Here is a 22,137-nt window from a genome sequence, read left to right on the forward strand (position 1 = left end):
ACAGGTGTATGTATCAAAAAGTTCAGGTTAGAAGGTTATTATGGAATTTGAGGTACTGGACATCTCACTGACATCTCACTGTGATGGTAAATAGGTTAAAAAATTATGTCTCTATATATATAAAAAAATGAGCCAGAATAGTGGGAACGAATTAATAATAAAAATTGTCCTATGAAGTAGTGGTGGTTGTTCTCTTGTCCTCTTTTTTTTTTTTTTCCTATTCTGGTTGGTTTTCTGGGGGAGGGGCCTGTCATGTGGGTTTTCAGTCAATGATGTTCTCTGAGTTAAGTCCTCCCACCCCCCTCAAGGGGCTCTGAAGAAATTGTTTTTTTTTCAGGCAAACTGCACCCTGACCTCCCTCTCAGAGAGAATTCTCAGTCTGGCTGCAGAGCCTGAATAAATCCCCCCTTGGCCACTGGTAGAGCAGGTTCCCAGTTGCAGTCCCTAGGGACTCAGGATTTTTTGCTTGTACCCAAAACCATGGCAGCGGCCTCTGTCTGGGCAGCTCCAGATTGCCAGAGAATTTCCAAGCAGCAATCGCACACTGAGATTTTCTTGCTGCCCTGGGCTGGGAGTGCCTGGTCTTTCTGAGTCCAAGAGCACTGGGCTGGCACCTGTGCGCACCTCTCTCGGGGGAGTGCGCGGGGCAATGTTCAGACTCTGATGGCATGGTAGGGCACTCACATGGGGACTGCAAAAAGGCTGGGCTTCTATTGGCTGGCAAGGCTCCCAGCCCCTCATGTGAGCCAGGTGCCACAGGCTCTCAGGAACGCTGGTGGTTCAGGGACCAAGACCTAGTTTTCTCTGCCGCACTCTCTCTGGCTCTGCACCAGTGGTGGCTGTCCTGGGTCTGGGGACTTAAGCCCCTGACCCTAACACCCAGATTCCTGCAATCCCCCCCGCCCCCCGTGATCCTTTGCTCTTTTTGAGTGCTTTCTACCAGACTCCCGAGTTAATGCTGGTCCCCAGACACAGGGCACTCTCTTATTGGGTTATTACTTTTCAATGGGTCACCTCTGGGGGCTCCCTCCCCCTTTTGTTATCTTCCAATATCAGTCCGACTTTCCCACTCCGCTTTACCTGCCCACTGGCATTTTCTGCTCCAGTAGAGATTCAGACATGTATAATTCTGATCTCAGGCTGATTTCGTGGGTGATCGGAGTTCTTTGGAAGGTTATCAGCTCATTTTAGGGTACAGGTTGAAAAGGCGCCTCCTCCCTTCCCTGCCATCTTGTCTCCCCCCAATAAAATATTTTTTAAAAAAGAATTTATTTTGGAAAAGTTAATTAAAACAGCTATTTTTAAGAACAAATCTACTAAGAAATTAGAATAATATTCATAAGATAGATGTCATTGAGGGTTCCTGGGTGGCTCAGTCATTAAGTGTCTACCTTAGGTTCAGGTTATGATCCCAGTATCCTAGGATGGAGTCCCACATAGGGCTCCCTGGTGGGTGGAGAGTCTGCTTCTCCCTCTCCCTCTGCCTGTTGCTCCCCTGCTCTTGCTCTATCTCTTGCTGTCAAATAAATAAATAAAACCATTTAAAAAGATAGACGTCATTGAATTACTAAAATAAATAATGCATTGAGGATGCAGTTACCCAGAAAATTGAATGATTTAGTCTCCTTTGAAAAAATAGGCAATGGTCTAAGAAGATGATATTTTTAAAAAAAATTTACTTACTCATTTGACAGAGAGAGAGAGAACAATCAGGGGGAGTAGCAGGCAGAAGGAGAGGGAGAAGCAGGTTTCCTGCTAATCAGAGAGCTGGATGCAGGGCTCAATGCAGGGCTTGATGGGGGACTCAATGGGGGACTTGATGGGGAGTTTGTTAGGGGGACTTGATTCCAGTACCCAGGATCATGACCTGAGCCAATGGCAGATGCTTAACCAACTGAGTCACCCAGGCTCCTCAGAAAGGTGATATTTTCATTGAATACTTAGAGGGCTCAGGACAGTTTATACATTTGAGACAAGAAAATTTTAGCAAGCACACGATGTGGGAATTTTACAAAAGTATAATGGCAAGCAGAATGAAAGTGATACTACTAATACTCTTTTGCTCATCATTCAGAACACTCATTTTGTTAAGAAAATAAAGACCAGATATCTACCAGACAAGTCCATAATATCGGGAGAATAAGCTTAAGATAAAAATTTAATAGATAACAAGATCTTCAGTTGAAGTAATGAAAACTAAGCCTTCCTGAGTTTAAGTTTCTATCAATCATTTTAGCTGTGTATCTCTCAAAATGATCTTAGTCACTCCAAACTTTCTTTTGTTACTATACATAATGCTAATAATAATTATATTATAATATTGTTTCCATAATTATGTGATTTATATAGAATACCTAGCAGTTCATGCACCTAGTGGATGTCAACAGTAATATAAATCTTATTTTTATATCATATTTATTGTCTGGCCTACATCACTAGAGCAGCAAAGCTGGAACCATTTCTGGTAAAGCATTTCAGCATTTCAGGTGGAAGTTGTCTCAAGAAGTAAGTTGTACCTGTATTTAAAAAGCTATATTATTTGTTAAAGACAAATTTAACAAGAACAGAAGCAAAAACAAAGCAAAATTTGGGCAATCAGGATTGTGAGATCAAATGTTGAAATATAAAGTGATATTTCATAGACAAAAAAACATAGAAGGCTGGTGGTACAACTGTCATCTGTCTGGGGTTAGGAAGAAGTAGGAATGGGAAAGTCTTAGTTTAGAAGTGCCAGACCCTTATTAAAATTTAGAGAATCTGTGATAAATAACTTGTAAGTGACAGACATCTTAAAATATGTAAGAGAAGATTTTTCAGAATAGCTCCAAATGAATTAGTGGCTAACTTGGAGAGTATGTTATTTTTTCCTTTTTTTAAATTTAAGTTCAATTAGCTGGCATCACTAGTTTCAGATGTAGTCTTCAATAATTCATCAGTTGTATATAACACCCAGTACTCATCACATCATGTGACATCCTTAATACCCATCATCCAAAGACCCTATCCCCCGGACAATATGTTTTAAGCAAACTCATTGTATTTGGCACCTTAATAGGATCAAAATAATCAGAATATTGAGACAGCTTTAGTTTAGGCTGTTCTTGTACAGCTGAACCTTGTACAATACAGATTTGACATTCACCATTCCATTTATATGTAAATATTTTGATAAATACATACAGTACTGTAAATTTATTTTTCTTATGATTTTCTTAATAATGTTATATTTTATCAAGCTTATTTTATTGTAATATTACAAGATATAATACATGCAATATAGAAAATATTTATCAATAAACTGGTTATGTTATCAATAAGTCTTCCTGTCAACAGTAGTCTATTAACAGTAAACATTTCAGAGAGTAAAAAGTTATATATGGATTTTACTTTGCAAGGGGCATTGCCCCAATTGCTATCCTCTTCCAGGATAAACTGTATTAGACTCAATATGGATATACATATATATGTGTGAATACATATATGTACATGTACACATACTTACAATATACACACATACACATGTACATACTATGTGTGTATATGTATGTGTATACACACCCACACATATACAATTACAACATTCTTGAAATCATATTTGTAACCCAAATACCTTTTAAGAAGCAGTTCATTCTACAAGCTTTACATATACATAAAATATTGTCCAGTTGATCATATACATAGACTTCCTCCTGCTTATATTTTATTCAGTTCCTTAAGATAGCATTATTCAAACATATTTTCTTCTAAATAACTAGTTCCTACAGAACATACTTGAGCAAAACAATCACATTTCTAATAGACAATTTCAAAGATGAGCACCACCACTGATGGCTAATCTCTGTTAAAATTTTATTATAATTACTTTAAACATAATTATTGCCAACAGATTGTATTTTAAAAATATAAATGAATATAATGTTTTATTATAAATTAATGAGTAATTTCAGTAAATAAACTCACTGTGTTTAAGAACATAAACCTGATCACAAATAAAGATAGTAATAATCTTTGAATTGTGTGTTACAATAAGTATAATTCAAATTAAACAATATTTTGTAGTCTTGAGTAAGTAGGAATTATAGACAAGAGAGATAGATTGAAAAATGTGGCTTTATTTCTTTCCTATATCTAGAGGAAAAGGAAGTGAGATGAGAAAAAAAGATATATCTCATGAAGAATATAGGAACATGAACATTAAAAGCAAAGGCTTTTGTGGATAAAACATGAAAGAGATTAATATGAGTATCATAGAGATAAAGGGAAAAAAGAGGAAACTATGTACTGAAAGCTACTATTGAATACACTGATATTATATAAGACAACTTTGTTCATTTCCAGTATGTATTATGCAACAGAAAACTCATTTGTTTGAAAAATAAACAATTTTGTGTACTATGTTCATGAAGGCTTTATTCACCTGTGGGTTCTTCAAAGTGTAAATGAAAGGATTAAAAAGTGGAGCCACAGAATTATTGAGCACTACAATTCCCTTGGAAAAAAGATGTTCTTTGTTTGACTGATGGTTTAACATACATGAAGATGCAGCTGCCATAAGAAAGGGATATCACAATCATGTGAGAACATGTTGAAAAGTTTTTTCTTCTGCTTACTTGAAGGGATTTTTAGAACTGTTAAGACAATATAGATATATGATATTATCACCATCACCAATGTGACTATGTGTGTCACCAAAGCAGAGATGTATCCCATTGTCTCTAAGAGCTGTGTGTCTGAGCAGGAGATCTGCATGAGGGGAGTTGTATCACAGTAGAAATGGTCAACAATGTTGGAGGCACAGAAGTCAAGATTTATGCCTAAGAGGAGAGGTGGAAAGATGACAAAAAACCCAGCAAACCAACAACAGAAGACAAGTTGAATGCAGATCTTACTGTTCATGATGGTTGTGTAATGCAGGGGCTTACAGATGGCAACATAGTGGTCTTAGGACATAGCAGCCAGCAAGTAAAATTCAGATGCACCAAGGAGGAAGGTAAAAAACACTTGAGTTGCACAACAATGAAAGGAAATGGTTTTGTCTCCAGTTGCCATAGTAACCAACAATTTAGGGATGCATGTAGTAGTATAAGAAATTTCTAGGAATGAAAAATTCCGAAGGAAAAAATACATGGGGGTCTTGAGGTGAGTATCCAAAAGGGTGAGTGTGATGATGGTCAGATTGCCGGTGATGCTCAGCAAGTAGGTGAGAAGCAGAAAGACAAATAACACAACTTTCAACTGTGGGTCATCAGTCAAACCTGCCAGAATAAACACTATCACTTGTGTGCAGTTTTCCATTACTGACCTTTACCTTTGCAGGTCTAAATAGAAAAGAAAGGAAGAAAGAAATTGATGATCCCAATGGAAAAATAACAGTGATTTAAGTGTTTAAAGTTAGTAAAGTGATATTTCAGATAGAAAACAATGCTCATATGATCTCCCTGATATGAGGAAGTGGTGATGCAACATGGAGGCTTAAGTGGGGAGAGAAGAATAAATGAAACAAGATGGGATTGGGAGGGAGACAAACCATAAGTGACTCTTAATCTCACAATACAAACTGAGGGTTGCTGGGGGAAGGGGATTTGGGAGAAGGGGGTGGGATTATGGACATTGGGGAGGGTATGTGCTTTGGTGAGTGCTGTGAAGTGTGTAAACCTGGGGATTCACACACCTGTACCCCTGGGGATAAAAATATATGTTTATAAAAAATAAAAATAAATTAAAAAAAAAAGAAAAGAAAACAATGCTCATTCATGTTTTGAAGATGGATATGCCAGGAAGAACTATAGTTTGCATTTCCACAGCAGCTGGACAGAGAATTTCATCCTTAATTCAGTTCTACCAGAGACTAACCGATGTGATTATAGCAATTGTTGAGCATTTTTATATGAGGAAATATCACAGGGAAATTAGACTGCATTTTAAAACATTGAAAAATGCTTCTTCTCTCTTGATTTTATGCAAGAGTTGAGATAGATTCCATTTCCTATTCAATTAAGAGATTTTTATTCTAGAACCAAAACGATTATTGTCATTAAAAGTATATCAGATGGGGCGCCTGTGTGGCTCAGTGGGTTAGGCCGCTGCCTTCCGCTCAGGTCATGATCCCAGGGTCCTGGGATCGAGCCCTGCACCAGGCTCTCTGCTCAGCGGGGAGCCTGCTTCCTCCTTTCTCTCTGCCTGCCTCTCTGCCTACTTGTGATCTCTGTCAAATAGATAAAATCTTTAAAAAAAAAAAAAGTACATCAGAAAATGTTTTCATAAAATATACAGCACTTGATCCTGTCAATAAACAGGGTTACTATAGCTTTACCATTTTACTCAACTAATCAAATTCAAGTGCCTGATTCTTCTGTCATTTCTTTCATGGCTAATGAGATACAATTTCAGAGAAATTAATATGAAATATCATGAATGGTTTTATTTTCTATTCTTCTTAATACTTCCATCCCATCAATCTCTGTTATCATCTCTTTCTTCCCATGTTGTACTCTCAAAAACATCAGTAGGAACAGTCTGGTAATATTGGTGTGTGTAATTAAAAAAAAGTGCAGTTTTCCTCTAAAAGTTATGATTGTGAAAAATGAAAAAAAATCTAAATGACAGTAGTGGATATATAAGCAGATAGAAATAAATAAATAGGGTTTCAGGAAATTGCATGAGCAGGGAGAAAGATAAAGATAAAGCTTATGGAAACCTAGAGATGCTATGGTTTTTTAGAAATAGCATGGTGAAGGGTACCTGAATCAGATAAGTGGCAGGCTCTTGATTTCGGCTCAGGTCATAATCTCAGGATCCCAGATTAAGTCCCACTCCATGCTCAGCATGGAGTCTGCTTCTCTCCCTCTCCCTCTGCCCTTCCCCCTGCTCTCTGTCTTTTTCTTTCTCTCAAATAAATAAATAAATAAATCTTTAAAAAGAAACAGAGAATAGTGACTTTATGGGGAAAATTAAAAGAAGTAAATTAGTAAATAAAAATTAAAAGAAAATTAAAACAAAAATTAGTGTAATCTTAAAATTAGTAATATGTAAATTATTATTAGTAAATAAAAATTACACAAAAATGTTTACCATAAAATTTCTTTCATCTGCTTCTATGCTTTACACTTACCATTTATTCTTTATCTAAAATACAGACTGAAAAGCTGAACAATTTGAGGTCAGCATGGCCTAAAAGAGATGAAGGGTATTTTTTTTAATTTTTTATTTTTTATAAACATATATTTTTATCCCCAGGGGTACAGGTCTGTGTACACTGTACACATTTAGTAAAGTGATATTTCACTTTACACACTTTACAGCACTCACCAAAGCACATACCCTCCCCAATGTCCATAACCCCACCCCCCTTCTCCCAACCCCCCTCCCCCTGCAACTGATGAAGGGTATTTGGTAAGTTTCAAACACAGTGAATCACAAAAGAGTGCTGACAAAATTTTAGAAGACATGTATTTCTCTATTATAAGGATATTCAAATAATAAGTAATTAAATAAATATTAATTACAGATAACTATGATTATCGCAATACATGGCGTATATTAAGTGAGACCAAAATTTGAGATCAGGATTAAGTTTGAAAGAGGATTTTTCCTAAATTGTCCTCTGAAAAGTACAATCTGTACCAACAATTATGGGGCAACTTAAAGTGCTTTTTTTTTTAAAATTAATGATTCTAAGGAATATTTCTTTTTTCAGTATCTTCATATTAAACATGTAAAATAATTAAGGTTTAGTAATGGGACCAAGATAGAAAATATTTTCTGTTTTGAGAATTTTGATATAATTATTTCCAATCTCTAAAACCATACATTATTATTTCAAAGACATATACATAAAAATAACCATACAAGTACAAACAAAATTTGTTCCAGTTATACCTGTAGGCATTTATAGGAGAATTCTCAGATTAAAAAATAAGATCTGTTGTCAGTCATGTTAATAACTGAGTGGATAGAAGTAAGGACTGTTGTTTTTCCTCCACAGTTCTTTTACGTTCACATAATTGTAAAGTAATGAATTATAAATTTTTCTTCATTTACACAAATTACTCTAATGGCAACAACTGTAGGAATGCTTATATCTAAATCACCTTAATCACAGTTTTATTATATAAGGTTATTTTTTTGTCCAACTTCAACAGTTACACACCCCAACAATCCCCCCAACATGCATTGTATAAAAGTTAACAAGGTCACATTACAAAACCGTTAGAAATCAGAACTAGGTTAGATTTTGTGAATATTAGTGAAATTTTTGAAATGTAATGTTTTTTAATACTTAATTTTCATTGTATTCTTTTTCCATGATTTTTCTTAAATCACAGTTTAAAGGTTAGAAAAAGTAGGGCTAATACCATAATGGTAAAAATAGGAGAAAATGGGTTAAAGCATATCTAATGGAAATATGACCTAAATAAACTTTAGACATACCAATCCTTTTCAACCATTTGAGTCATAAGTCAGTCTGCCAAAAACACCTAAAAATTAAACTCTCTTTTTGGAAACTATTAAACAGACTTATTCCGACAAAGTATCTCTGTTTAAATATTTAACTTTTTTATCATCAGGCTGAACAAACCACACTGACATTCCATTCCTTTCTGAAGGAATCTCCCTTTATCCCACAATCTATGATTATTTTTCGTTTCTATTCATAACTACTTTGTAAATGGCTTTAGAGGTTTTTTTCCAGATTTGTAGAGTAGCATATTAAATTTCCCCATTACTATAATTTACTTATTTATGCTTTGAATGCTTTTCTTAGTATTATTTGCAGTGCCATATAATTCATGAACACTTGATCCCATTGAGTATTTATGCCTTCTGGGCCCTGAAGGAAAATATCTAAAGATTATGACGAGTTCCCAGAAGTTATGAGATCCAAGAACACCATTCCCAAGGGTTGCAAATTTATACATTATACATGAGTTCTCCCCGGGCACTAAATAATTAAAAAAATAAATTATATATATTTTTTCAAAGCTACTTTTAACTGTGTCTCCAAAGCTTTCAGTATAGATGTCCCTAATCTGAGCTTGCCCTTCCACACAGATGTGTTTTAATATCCCAAATACATAGATAAAAAATTGGAAGTTTTAAAAGCAAAGATTATTTCAGTTGGTAATAACAGGTGACAGTATTAGCTGGAGAATTTATTAGCCAGTCATAGAAAGAAACTGTACCTGAAATAGCTAAAATTTTATGTCCTGTATGTTATTTTGTTTCTATTCTAAATTTAGTCTTTCCTCCAAAAGTCTTTGCAAAATGATCTAGTAGATCCTAAACTTATATTTCATAACACCCATTCTTCACTTCTTCAGTATTAATAGAATATTTATCTATGTTTATAGCTAGACTTCCTTGCAACTTGTTGTGACCATGTGACTAAATTATGAGCAAAGGTTATAAGTGGAGATATGCAATTTCCATGGACTATCGTTTGATGAAAGAGATTTGCTCTTTTCCATTTAACCCCCCTCTCATTGCTGTGATATCAGCACTTGGGAAGACAAGCCATTTAGAGCCATGAATATGAGCAACCATACTAGGAATACACTGGCTGTTCAACAAGAGGGAGTAAACCCAGGTTCCTGACACCATTGCATTAACTTAGAAACACAGTGACTTCATAGAGGAGTTTCAACATACCAGACTGAACATTTAAATAAGATAAAAGTAAAGCTATTAGTGATTAAAGTGCTACAATATTTATCTTTCTTATATTCTACCAAATCAATGGTATATTTTTTAAGATTTTATTTATTTATTTGACACAGAGAGAGAGAGATCACAAGTGCACAGAGAGGCAGACAGAGAGAGAGAGGGAAGCAGAGAGTCCAATGTGGAGCTCAGTCCCAGGACCCTGGGATCATTACTAGAGCCAAAGGCAGAGGCTTTAACCCACTGAGCCACCCAGGCACCCTGAAATCTATGGTATTAATCAAAGCCTGATATTTTACCTCGAGTCTAACAGGTTGGCCAACCATCATTTCACAGATACTGAACAGAGGGATCCTATTGGGGCAGTGACAGAAAGCTTTATTATTTATTATATAGCAGGAAGCAGGAGCTTCATATTCTTATCAGTTCCCTTTCTCTGCAGAGAAGGGCTCTAATGGGTATTGTGTTACACAGTGCACCTACATCTAAAGCTGAGGAATCCCTAAATTAGTAAATTCTCAGTCTTTTAAAGGGGAAAACCTTCCTAATTTTTCCCTACTAGAAGGCAATATCTTTTTTAAAAATTATTATGTTCAGTTAGCAGTCAAAACCACAGGGAGATACTACCTTACACCAGTTAGAATGGCAAAAATTAACAAGACAGGAAACAACAAATGTTGTCAAGGTATGGAGAAAGGGGAACCCTCTTACACTGGTGGTTGCAATGGAAGCTGGTACAGCTACTCTGGAGAATAGTATGGGAATTCCTCAAAAAGTTAAAAACTAGAGCTACCCTATGTCCCAGCAGTTGCACTACTAGGTAATTATCCCAAAGATACAGATGTAGTGAAAATAAGGAGCATATGCACCTGAATGTTCATAGCAGCAATGTCCACAATAGCCTAAATGTGGTAAGAGATCAGATACCCTTCAAGAGATGAATGGATAAAGAAGATATGTTCATATATACAATGGAATATTACTCAGCCATCAGAAAGGATGAATGCCCATCATTTACACTGACATGGGTGGACGTGGAGAAGATTATGCTAAGTGAAAGAAGACAAGCAGAGAAAGACAATTATCACACAGTTTCACTCATATGTAGAACATAAGGGATGGCATGGAGGACATTAGGGTAAGAAAGGGAAACCGAATGGGAAGATAGTATTTTTAATATACTTCTAAGGGGAAAAAATCTACCAAATCTGTTGCAAAATATTCCTGAATAGAGAGTCCAGAGCAAAAGCTATCACATGTAGAAATGTTTCAGAATTTCCACCCACAAAATCCATCCCTCATTTCTAAACCAACTCAGCTTCTGCTGCAAATTCACCTAAGTATGTTCCTCTGTTGTCCTCTCCGATTATTCTGCAGGTCTATTTTATCACTCCCAAGATGCTAGTTACAGTGTTCTCCAAAAGGATGCAAGCCAGTGACTAGCCCTCACACAAGTATAAGCCCTCTTGGGGCTAAGGTCTCCTAGAAAGAGTTTACAATTTTGGAGGTTGGCAGCTGAGTTAAAAAGCCATCATTCATATTACAGGTTAGTAATGCTTCTGACATAGCTTTCAGCTGGCTCTCAGGGCTCCCAATTCAATAACTTGTTTTTGGAGGGACTGCTTACGTATATTTAATACATCTGTCCTATTTGTTCAAGCCATCATCCATGTGACATTTGTCTGCTCCACTATATGACTTAAAATAGGAGTGAGGAAGACATTTGGAAGCATTTTGCCTGACTAAAGTAAAAAACACAAGAAAGAACACATACTGGTGAGGATATGGATAAAAAGGAACCCTTGTACACTGTTGGTGGGAATGCAAATCAGAACAGCCACTGTGGAAAACACTATGGAGATTCCTCAAAAAATTAAAAATAGAACCACCATATGACCCAGCAATTCCACTACTGGGTACTTACCCAAACAATTTTAAAGCATTAATTTGGAAGGATATTGTACCCCTATGTTTACTGTAGCACTTTTTATAAAAAGCCAAATTATGGAAGCAATACAACCCAAGTATCCATTGATAGATGAATTGATAAAGAAGATATAATAGTTATCTTTCTAGTATCTATAATCTGTCTATCTATATATCCATCATCTATCTTCAAATATATATATATATACAATTTGATATTACTCAGCCATAAAAAGAATGAAATCTTGTCATTTGCAACAAGGATAGATCTAGCGGATATAATGCTAAGTGAAACAAGTCATTCAGAGAAAGACAAATAACATACGATTTCTCTCTCACATGTGGAATTTAAGGAGCAAACAAAGAAAAAGAGACAAACCAAAGAGTGGACTCTTAACTATAGAGAACAAGCAGATGGTTATCAGAGGGTAGGTGAGTGGAGGGACAGGTGAAATAGATGAAGGGAATTTAGAATACACCTATCGTGATGAACAATGAAAAATGTATACAATTGCTGAAACACTATATTGTACACTTAAAATGAATATTGCACTGTCTGTTAATTTTACCAGAATTAAAATAAGTTTTGAAAAGAAGTATTTTGCCTGTGGGTGAAGGTAGGTGCGTGGGGTGACTAGGAGGTGCTGGAGTGGTTCCCTATTATCTCTGTTATCTTCATCTGATGGAGGATGGCTTACCTAAAAGTCAAGCAAATTTAAAATTCTTGCCCTGAAGTATTTGTCTTTTGGAGAAAGGCTCCAGAGACAGTTCTTAGCAGCAAAGATCATTAAGTCTTCTGGGATCTAAAGTGTCCTCTTCCCTGATAATGGGTTTTCTCTCTCTCCCTCTCTCTCTCCACTTCCACAAAATCTGAGTAGTCCATTTCACAACTATAATTTTATCCAGTTTCCAGTCATACCCTTCTCATACTCAGACCCCTCATCTAGAGGAGTCAGGGGATGAGGGACAAGGACAATTTTATAAAACTTACCAAGAATTAAGTTTGAATCTATGTGGCCATGTTACCATCTGGAATTTGTACCAACTAAACAGATTTGAGTTTGTTAAGGCAATAATAAAACAATGTATTGGGTGATATTATTAAATACGATAGGTCTGTGTCACAACTGAGACCCTGAGCTTAGAAAAATACCAGTACTTTAAAGAGGTTGCCAGTAAACCTGCCCAGTCTTGCCCAGTACAGGACATTATCTTAATTCCAGTTAGGGAAAAAAAAAACAAAAACAAAAACAAACAAACAAACAAACAAAAACACCTGCCTTCTACCCTTGAGGAATAAATGATCTCTATCTCCGTTGCTGAATGATTTAAAAACAATTGTAAAAGTAATGTAGAACAAGAGCTAATACAAGATATGTAAAAAGTCCATGGAAAATTGGCACTCAAAAGTCATGACTGCACAGCTGGTTGCATCAAATAAACTCTTAAGGAGGATTTTTTTTTAATTAGCTATCTGAACTTGAAGTGTTTGAAAACAGTAAGAAGATAAGATATCAGGAATCCTTGGCATCAAGTATTGATGAGTTACTTAGATTATCACTTAGAAAGAAGCTTCTATTGGGGCAACTGGGTGGCACAGTCAATTAAATATGTGCCTTTGGCTCAGGTCATGATCTTGGGGTCTGGGACTGAGCCTTGCTTTGGGCTCCCTGTTCAGCTGGGAGCCTGATTCTCCCTCTCCCTATTTCCCTCCCCCTGGTTATGCTCACTCTCTCTCTTTCTCTCAAATAAATAAGTAAAATCTTAAAAAAAAAAAAAGAAAGAAAGAAGCTTGCTTGAAAGGATAACCTTTTTCAAAGTAAATAGAGATGATACAAAACAATATAAGCATGTGAAATATATTCACATATCTATGGTGGCTATAACTAATAATGTTTTATGACATATTTGGAAGTTGCCAAGAGAATAAATCTTAAAAGATCTCATCACAAGAAAAAAAATGTAACCATGTATGGTGACAGATTGTAAATAGACTTATTGTGGAGATGATTTTGCAATGTATATAAATATCAAATCACCATGTTTTACACATGAAACCAAAACAGTGTTATATGTCAACTCTTCAACTGAAAAAATAAAAAAAGATCAGAACCTCCTTTGTTTTCAGTAACAACTGACATAAAGCTATAAGAGATAATAAATTTCTTGAGGGTAGTCATGGGAACTCCATTTTGCTGAGTGTAAATCAAGCTAAGAATTTAAAGCCACAAACTTGTCATTTTCCTTCTCTCTATATAGTTAGATACAACCTTTCTGCCTTGTAGCACGATAGTGAATATATTTCACATGCTTATTGGCTAACATTCAAACCTCAAAAAAGAAAACTTAACTACCAAAAATTATTGTAGTAATTGTTCTAGTCCATTTGGACTACTATAACAAAATATCAGAAGACTCTGTGTCATACATAAAAAGAAATGTATTTCACACAGTTCTGGAGCATGGAAAACCGTGTTCAGAGTGTCATTGTGGTCAGATAAGGGCCTTCTTCCAGTTTTCTGTTTTCTCATTGTATGCTTACATGGTGGAAGGAGGGGGACAGAATTCTCTGGGGTCCTTTCATAAGAGCACTAATCCTGTTAGTGGTTTCACGTCTATGATCTAACTACCTCCCAAAGGCCCTATCCCCTACCACCATCACCTTTGGGAGTTAGAATTTCAAAATATGAATTTTGGGGTTCCTATTAAGACCATAGCAATAATTCACCAACTTACATTAATAAAAGCCTGGGGGAATATATGTGATAATAGATTCTAAGGGTGATATACCAGAAAGAAAGTAAATATAATTCTATATCAGGGTGAATTTACTGATATATTTTTAATAATTTGGGGTTTGTTGGTTTGTTTGTTTTTGGCTCTAAATTAGGGTTTTACTTTCAGAAAGCTAGTTTACCAGCATATCATAGATCAGGGTGAGGACTGAGTAGTGATTGTGGATTTAATGGAAGAGTTCAAACTTCTGATGATGGCTATAATTTTTTTGTTCAATTAGATACCTACTTGAATTTGTGAATGACTTATCCTGATTAAAGCTGAAATATTAGAGAAATAAGTCCAAAGATCTAGAATGACAGCAATATGGAACATTTTTTAATGCACAGGAGGGTATTAACATCATTGAAAGGTACTGTAATTGCTGGTCTGAAGTGAAAGTGGGAGATAATTTCATTACAGTGAGTTTCCTCATTTCACTGGAAATGATGGGACTATGGGAAGGCAGAGGTCATATAATAACAATTAGCTGACATTGGCAAGATGGGTACGGTTACTTATTAGTTGGTAGAGTTAGACTGAATATCAAAATTGTGTGATATGCATTAGTTTGAAAAAGATATCATGCTGCTCCTAAGGCTAAAATAAACAATCCATTAAGTTCCTATTTGACCTCAATAATTGAAAGAACTCTAGTTTGGGTGAAATCAAGGATGATATAGCCATCGAATGGTGTTAAACTCCTTATCCAAATAAAGACTTTAGTCTTTATTCATAAGGCCAGAACCCATTAAGGAAGTTATCCTTGAGGAAGTGCCATGCATTGATATTAATATCTTAATCACCTTCCAATTTTCCTGAAAGAATATAAATTCTTTTGTCAGGAAAACTGTCCACTGAAGAGGGTAAAATCTGGAACTTTCTGGGATTGTTTCACCTCATCTCTGAGCTAATCTTAATTATTATGATGATAGAATGCCAGGGTACAGACATATTAGAGTGGAGAATAATGAGGGTGGAGAAAGTTTTATCGATAAGTGGCAGCTATGTGTTAGTCTCATTTACAGTGTTTCTATTGCATGTGAAAAATCATCTTGATATATTGTTAAAAGAGATATACTCAGGACCAAGTAGAAAACCATGGAGTTCACTCTCATAAACAAATAATAAATCAAAGCATCTTTCCCTGGAAAAACTGCAGTACTTGATACTACCATCAAATAAATACTTAAAAAAATGATGCAGGAATGGTAATCCATTCCACATACCCATATAATTCAAATATTTGCCTACCCTATCCCAGATGAATTTTAGAGGGTAACAGTAGATTCATATGCTGAATTAGATTATGATACCAAATGCAATATGTTTTGAGTTATGGACCACTTATTGGTTTAAATCAAAACAATATTGGCACTAAATATTGAGTTATTGAATTTTAGATTTTTTTTGATTAATAGAACATAACAGGTAGATTGCATCACCTTGAAATAGTAAAACAGATAAGAAATCAGACCTTCATCCTTACTTTAGGGCCATCCCTAGCCTTTTGCTATTATTTAGACATTGGACAAGCAAACCCAAATCTGCAGTACAAGCCCACAGGCTGTTTTTGTACAGTCTTCCATCTAAGAATAGTTTTTACATTTGAAGGTTCAGAAGAGGAAAGAGGAAGAGGTTGAGGGAGTAGGGAGGATAGGAGAATGGAGAAAGCATATAAGGGTATGTTAAGATGTATATATATATATTTATTTTTTATTTTCAGCATTACAGTATTCCTTGTTTTTTTGCACCACACCCAGTGCTCCATGCAATCCGTGCCCTCTCTAATACCCAACACCTGGTTCCCCCAACCTCCCACCCTGCACTGCTTCAAACCCCTCAGATTGTTTTTCAGATATATTTTTAAAAAATGTATCAGGACTCAGAACTTCTCAGGCAAAATATTTTTTTAAATACGCATTAAGAGAAATATATGATTTTATTTTACAAATAGACATATTCCAATTTTCTCTTTTATATGATAACAAATACCCATCAATCGTATATGCTTTCATGAAGATATTGCTCTCCCATTCTGTTCCAAAATACATTATATTTTATTTATTTTTTAATTTAAATTCAATTAGCCAATATATAGTACACCATCAGTTTCTGATGTTGTGTTTAACGATTGCGTATAACACCCAGTGCTCATATCATGTGCCATTCTTAATGCATGGTATTTTAACAGTATGTGAAAAAGTAACCAGTTTTCAAAAGAGAGTTGTAACAAGCAATAGAAATTTAGAAATTGATTGTTTGGAATTATTGCCATCGCTATTATTACTGAAGATTATATAAGCTCAATAATTATGAAAATTTCTCATCCACCTATAGGGACAACTTAGAATTATTATAATCTCTATAAAATATTCCAAGTAAAAATTTCTGTGCACTTTAAAAATGCTTATATAAAAATAAAAGTTTAGGCAGCATATTAACATTAGAGCAGACAGAATTGCAGTAATTCAATATCAAAAACAAATTCAAATAGAACAGAAGAATAATTACTATGACTCCCTTCTTTTGATGTGATCAGCATGCAGTGTGAAGCATTAGTTTTGAACTATGAAGACCCTTCTTTTTTAAAATTTATTTATTTATTTATTTGACAGACAGAGATCACAAGTAGGCAGAGAAGCAGGCAGAGAGAGAGGGTTCCCTGCTGAGCAGAGAGCCTAATGCAGGGCTCGATTGCAGGACCCTGAGATCATGACCTGAGCCAAAGGCAGAGGCTTTAACCCACTGAGCCACCCAGGTGCCCCTATGAAGACCCTTCCAACTACCAAGATCAGATAGGCTTAGAATAAGAATTTCATTTAACTTATCACATAATAAACTGATATTTGCAAATATAATAATATATGTTAAATCAAATTGAATTTTATAGTTGTACTATTAACATTAAAATTAAATTATGTCATAAATCTGTATTATAAACTATATTGCTGTATTATAAACTATATTGATTCTTTTGCTTAATATCTTTGCTTAATTTCTATTTTTCTATTAACATGTTTAAATATTCTATACTATAGTGAATATATAATTTATAAACAAATATACAAATACTGTGAAATTCAAGTGTTTTTGTTTGTGTTTTTTTTTTTCTTTACTGGTAGAGTATATGATAACGAATAATAATAATAAGTAAAAGAAATTTACAAATTGATTATTTGAAATGGCTGCCATGACCTCGATTTACAGAAACAAAAGAATTCCATAATATTTAAGGACATAGTGGTTAGTAATTCAATACCTCTAAAGGTTATAGGTGAATTCCCATTTTTTATTTTGCCTTGACTCAGTGACAATTTGGGCATTTCTAGAAGTATGTGTTTCTCAGCTAAGTTTCACAACTCTAGGTGGTGCATTAACTCTATATAGAATATGTGGAAAATTGAATCTGTGAATTCCAGAACAGTGGATAAGAACAAGGAAAAAATATAGTGTATTTTGTCCTCCTCTGAGAGAATTTTTTTAGGAAATAGATAAAATCACCAAATAAAAAGGCATATTATTTTGGCCTAAATAAGGGACAGATAAAGGGAGAGAATTAAGCTTTGGGGATTAATTAGACCAACATGAAAATTATAGCAAGAAAAATAGTTATTCTTATTTAAATATAAGAATTAATATAATATAATATAATATAATAAAGAGTTCTGGGCGCCTGGGTGGCTCAGTGGGTTAAGCCACTGCCTTCGGCTCAGGTCATGATCTCAGGGTCCTGGGATCTAGTCCCGCATTGGGCTCTCTGCTCAGCAGGGAGCCTGCTTCCTTCTCTCTCTCTCTGCCTGCCTCTCAGTGTACTTGTAATTTCTCTCTGTCAAATAAATAAATAAAATCTTTAAAAAAAAAAGAATTAAGAGTTCTATGAAGCACTTTATCCTTCTTGCTTTCTTTTACTCATAACCTCAGTAATATCACTAAAATGATTCACTTCACTGAGAAAATCTCAATCTTTTTGATCATGTACTTAAAAGCATCTTGCACTTGTTTGTTTCTCAGTATATAAGTGAAGGGATTCAACAGAGGGGCAACAGAAGTACTGAGCAGGGCTATCCCTTTATTTAAAGATACTCTGTCCTTTGCAGAGGGTTTCACATACATGAAAATGCAGCTGCCATATGAAATGGACACAACTACCATGTGAGAAGAACATGTAGAAAAGGCTTTCTTCCTCTGTTGAGAAGAAGGTATCTTCAGTATAGTCCTGATGATGTTTGCGTAGGAGAGAATCACTAATGGCAGTGTAACCAGGAGGGTCAAAATGGCTGAGAGAAATGCCATTAAATCTATTACATCTGTGTCTGTGCAAGAGAGGTGTTATATAGGAGAAAAAATTGCAGAAGAAATGATCTATAGCATTGGTTGCACAGAAATCTACCTGGAGACCCACAAGGAGTGGTGGAATAATTACTCTAAAACCAGCCAACCATGAAGCAAAGACCAACAAGTTGCAGACTTTCACTCATGATGGTGGTGTAATGCAGGGGTTCTCAGATGGCCACATAGCGGTCATAAGACATGGCAGCTAGAAGAAAAATTTCAATTGCACCCAACACAATAGTAAAAAACAGCTGTGTTGCACAACTATAGTAAGAAATGGACTTATTACCTGTTGCCATACTGGCAAGAAATCTGGGGATGCAGACAGTTGTGAATGAAATTTCTAAAAATGAGAAACTTCAGAGGAAGAAATACATGGGTGTCTTTAGATGAGAGTCCAGTAGGGTGAGGGTGATTATGGTTAGATTCCCACTGACACGCAACATGAAGGTTTCAGAAGGAGAAAAAAAAATGACCACTTGTAATTGTGGATTATCAGTCAGTCCAAGAAGAATAAAGGTTGTTACTGTGCTGTTTTTTTTTTTTATTGTTGACTTCCAAAAAAATAATAATTTTAAAAAGTAAGAAGAAATGAGAAATAAAAGGTATAATCTTGCATGAGATACCTATTAGCTTGAGACTGTCCATACATGTGTTGCTCCTGCCACACAACCTCCTTCAGTGTTATGCTAGTCAGCAGTAACAGCCTCTAAAAACTTGCTCATATAATTTGTACTCAAAATTTCACTAACCGAGTGCAAATCTAGGAGTGTCATTTCTCAAGTGTCATAAATTCAGGAATTTCAGAAAGATAATATATGGCATATAAAAATAGAAACCAAAAAAAATCCAGAAAATTTGTCATAATATTTTAACTTGTGTCTTCTGTAGTTGCAATTTTCCCCCAATCTACTTAGTTCAGATTAAGTTATTTTACACCATCAGGTAACTCACTCCTCTTTGCTAAACTTATCTCTTTCTCAGTTTATTACTCCTTATGATAGTATTCTGTAAGTTAGATTTCAGCTGAGGACTCCTTGCCTTTTAAAAATCAAAAACATGACCTAAATACCTGAATGGGGATTCAGAACTTTCACCAAACTTCCATAAACTCTTCAAGATTTAAATCTTCATGGCCACTTTAGGTCTGCTTTCCCCTTTTTCCTGAAGACTTGGGTGTACTTTTGTCTCACTCACCCTGGTTATTCTTATTTCTCTGATATGGACCCAAGTAGATATGAAGTATATCCTCATGCATGATGACTGTGTTGTTTATGTAGCATTCTTTATTTACTTTTGCAGTAACAGGAGAGGGTTCTAGAAAACAAGCCATTTAAAAAAGATATTATCTACTTATACCTGGTAGTTTGTTTTTAGTGTCATTGCTCTGCATGGCTCCCCCCCATTGCCATGGTAGTCTCTTCTCTCTCCCTCATGTCCTTCTTCTCTTCTCTTATTCACTTGTTTTGTGGTTAGCACCTTAAAATTCAGAATTTTATTAGCCTTTTCAATGTTTTTACTTTCCATCTTCTTCATACCATGCCTACGTCCTCATGTTCATCATCTCAAAAGTGTATCACCAAATTTTTCTAAAGCATGACCATATTTTCCTTAAGAAGAATGTCATGTCATATGTTGCTTTAAACCTATTATATGCATTTTCAAGGTATTACATTTCACACAATCCAGTTCAGGTGTTTAAAAATGTAGAGATATTTCCAATGGTTATAAATAACTACAATAGGACTAAAATTTTTTTCCTCTTTTACTTCATTCCTTTCTTACATTTTTTTCCTTTCCTTCCCCAGACTCCCCAATGTATCATTTCTCTAAAAATGTCTACATTCTGGCTATTTAAGCATACTTTATACTCAGTGATTAAATTTTTGAAATCCAAGTTTGGTCTACTTTCCTTTTCTAAGTTCGGTCTATTTTTTAAGGTCAAAAGCATAAGAAAATGTCAGTCAACAAAGGATGAATTACATAGGGTACCAAATTATAAAGTTAGAAGTGAATTCATATATGCGTACTCCCAAGCTAAATTTAAATTACAAAACTGCAAAAAAAAAAAAAAACCCTAACAAATATTGAAACCACTTGACATCATTATCTTCTTTTAACTGCAAATAAAATACTTGGTGAATGGCAATAAAATAGTCACTGTTTCTGACCATTTTTATAAGCCCTGGGACTTCTGTAACCACTTCAGCAATTTATCAGTAAGGGAGAGGAGATTCCTTTGGGATATGAAACTGGATGTTTTATGAAATGTTTAAATTCTATTGAATTCAATAAGAGGAAATGTCTCAAGTAGTACTAATTCATTTTTCCAATGTCATATTTTAAAACATTCACAATGATCCTGTATACCAAAAACATATGTAATTATAATTATCTGAGGAAAACAATATATTCATTTAATAAAATACATTTCTGAGATTCTTTTGAATGTTATGAAGGATGTCTATTCAAAGCCTGATTCCAACGAAATGAAGGTTCAAAGATTCCTTATAAGAACAAGTCAACTGAGTTGTAAAAAAAACAAAAAAACAAAAAAACAGTTCTAACTTCATGGCCTTTATTTCAATGGCTTACAAATGAATCAACTTTTTTGTCCGGGTTCATGCAATCAATATGACTAAATTAAAAAAAAAAAAATTCCCCAACCTTACTGTATTTAGTAGCAATTTCATTCCCAACTGTCTGCTATTGATTTGAGCCCCAGAACACAGGAAATTTCTGAATGTTGCATATCCATCATATTTTTATATTACTTTAAACTACTTTTAACTTGCATTCTTATCCAAAATACATTAACCCCAATATCTCACACTCAACTGTGTGAGCTCAAAGATTTTATCAGGACAAGAAATTTATCTAATTTCATTTCTTCTTTAAAGAGCCATATCTCCAGTTTATATTAAGTTTGGAGGACATTTTCTGTATTACATATAAAGTAAATGTATTTCTTTTAAAAAAAGAGTGGTAATCCCACCTCCTTCTCCCAAACCCCCTGCCCCCAGCAACCCTCAGTTTGTTTTGTGATTAAGAGTCACTTATGGTTTGTCTCCCTCCCAATCCCATCTTGTTTCATTTACTTCTTAATATTTTGAGTTAGAAACTATTTAAATATTTACTGGCTTAAATATGGAAGGTGGGCACTTGAAATTCGTACATTTCCCATCCTTCGTACCCACATCCCTTTTTAATATTTAATATAATTTGAAAATAACTTTATTGTAATGATCAGTTGGATTTTTATACTAATTTACATTATTATTTTTTAAATTTACATTATTTTGACAGTGTAAAATTTTCTTCCATCTGAGCCAAATCTTGGCCTATATTCTCTTTATTTAGCAATGTTCTGTTTCCACTGGGCTTCATTTTCTCATTAAAATAATGTAATGAATTAAATGTAATGTAATTAAAATAATTACA

At 34.8% G+C, this 22,137-nt stretch overlaps 2 pseudogenes; both read right to left on the minus strand.

Annotated features, from left to right (window-relative positions):
• Nucleotides 1-4,360: 4,360 nt before the first annotated feature.
• Nucleotides 4,361-5,295, minus strand: LOC123390061 (annotated as a pseudogene).
• Nucleotides 5,296-18,303: 13,008 nt separating this feature from the next.
• On the minus strand, nt 18,304-19,954 carry LOC101674435 (annotated as a pseudogene).
• Nucleotides 19,955-22,137: the final 2,183 nt, after the last annotated feature.

Source organism: Mustela putorius, unplaced genomic scaffold (assembly GCF_011764305.1).
Source record: "Mustela putorius furo isolate JIRA1106 unplaced genomic scaffold, ASM1176430v1.1 tig00537227_pilon_pilon_pilon, whole genome shotgun sequence".
In the NCBI taxonomy this organism is placed as follows: Eukaryota; Metazoa; Chordata; class Mammalia; order Carnivora; family Mustelidae; genus Mustela; species Mustela putorius.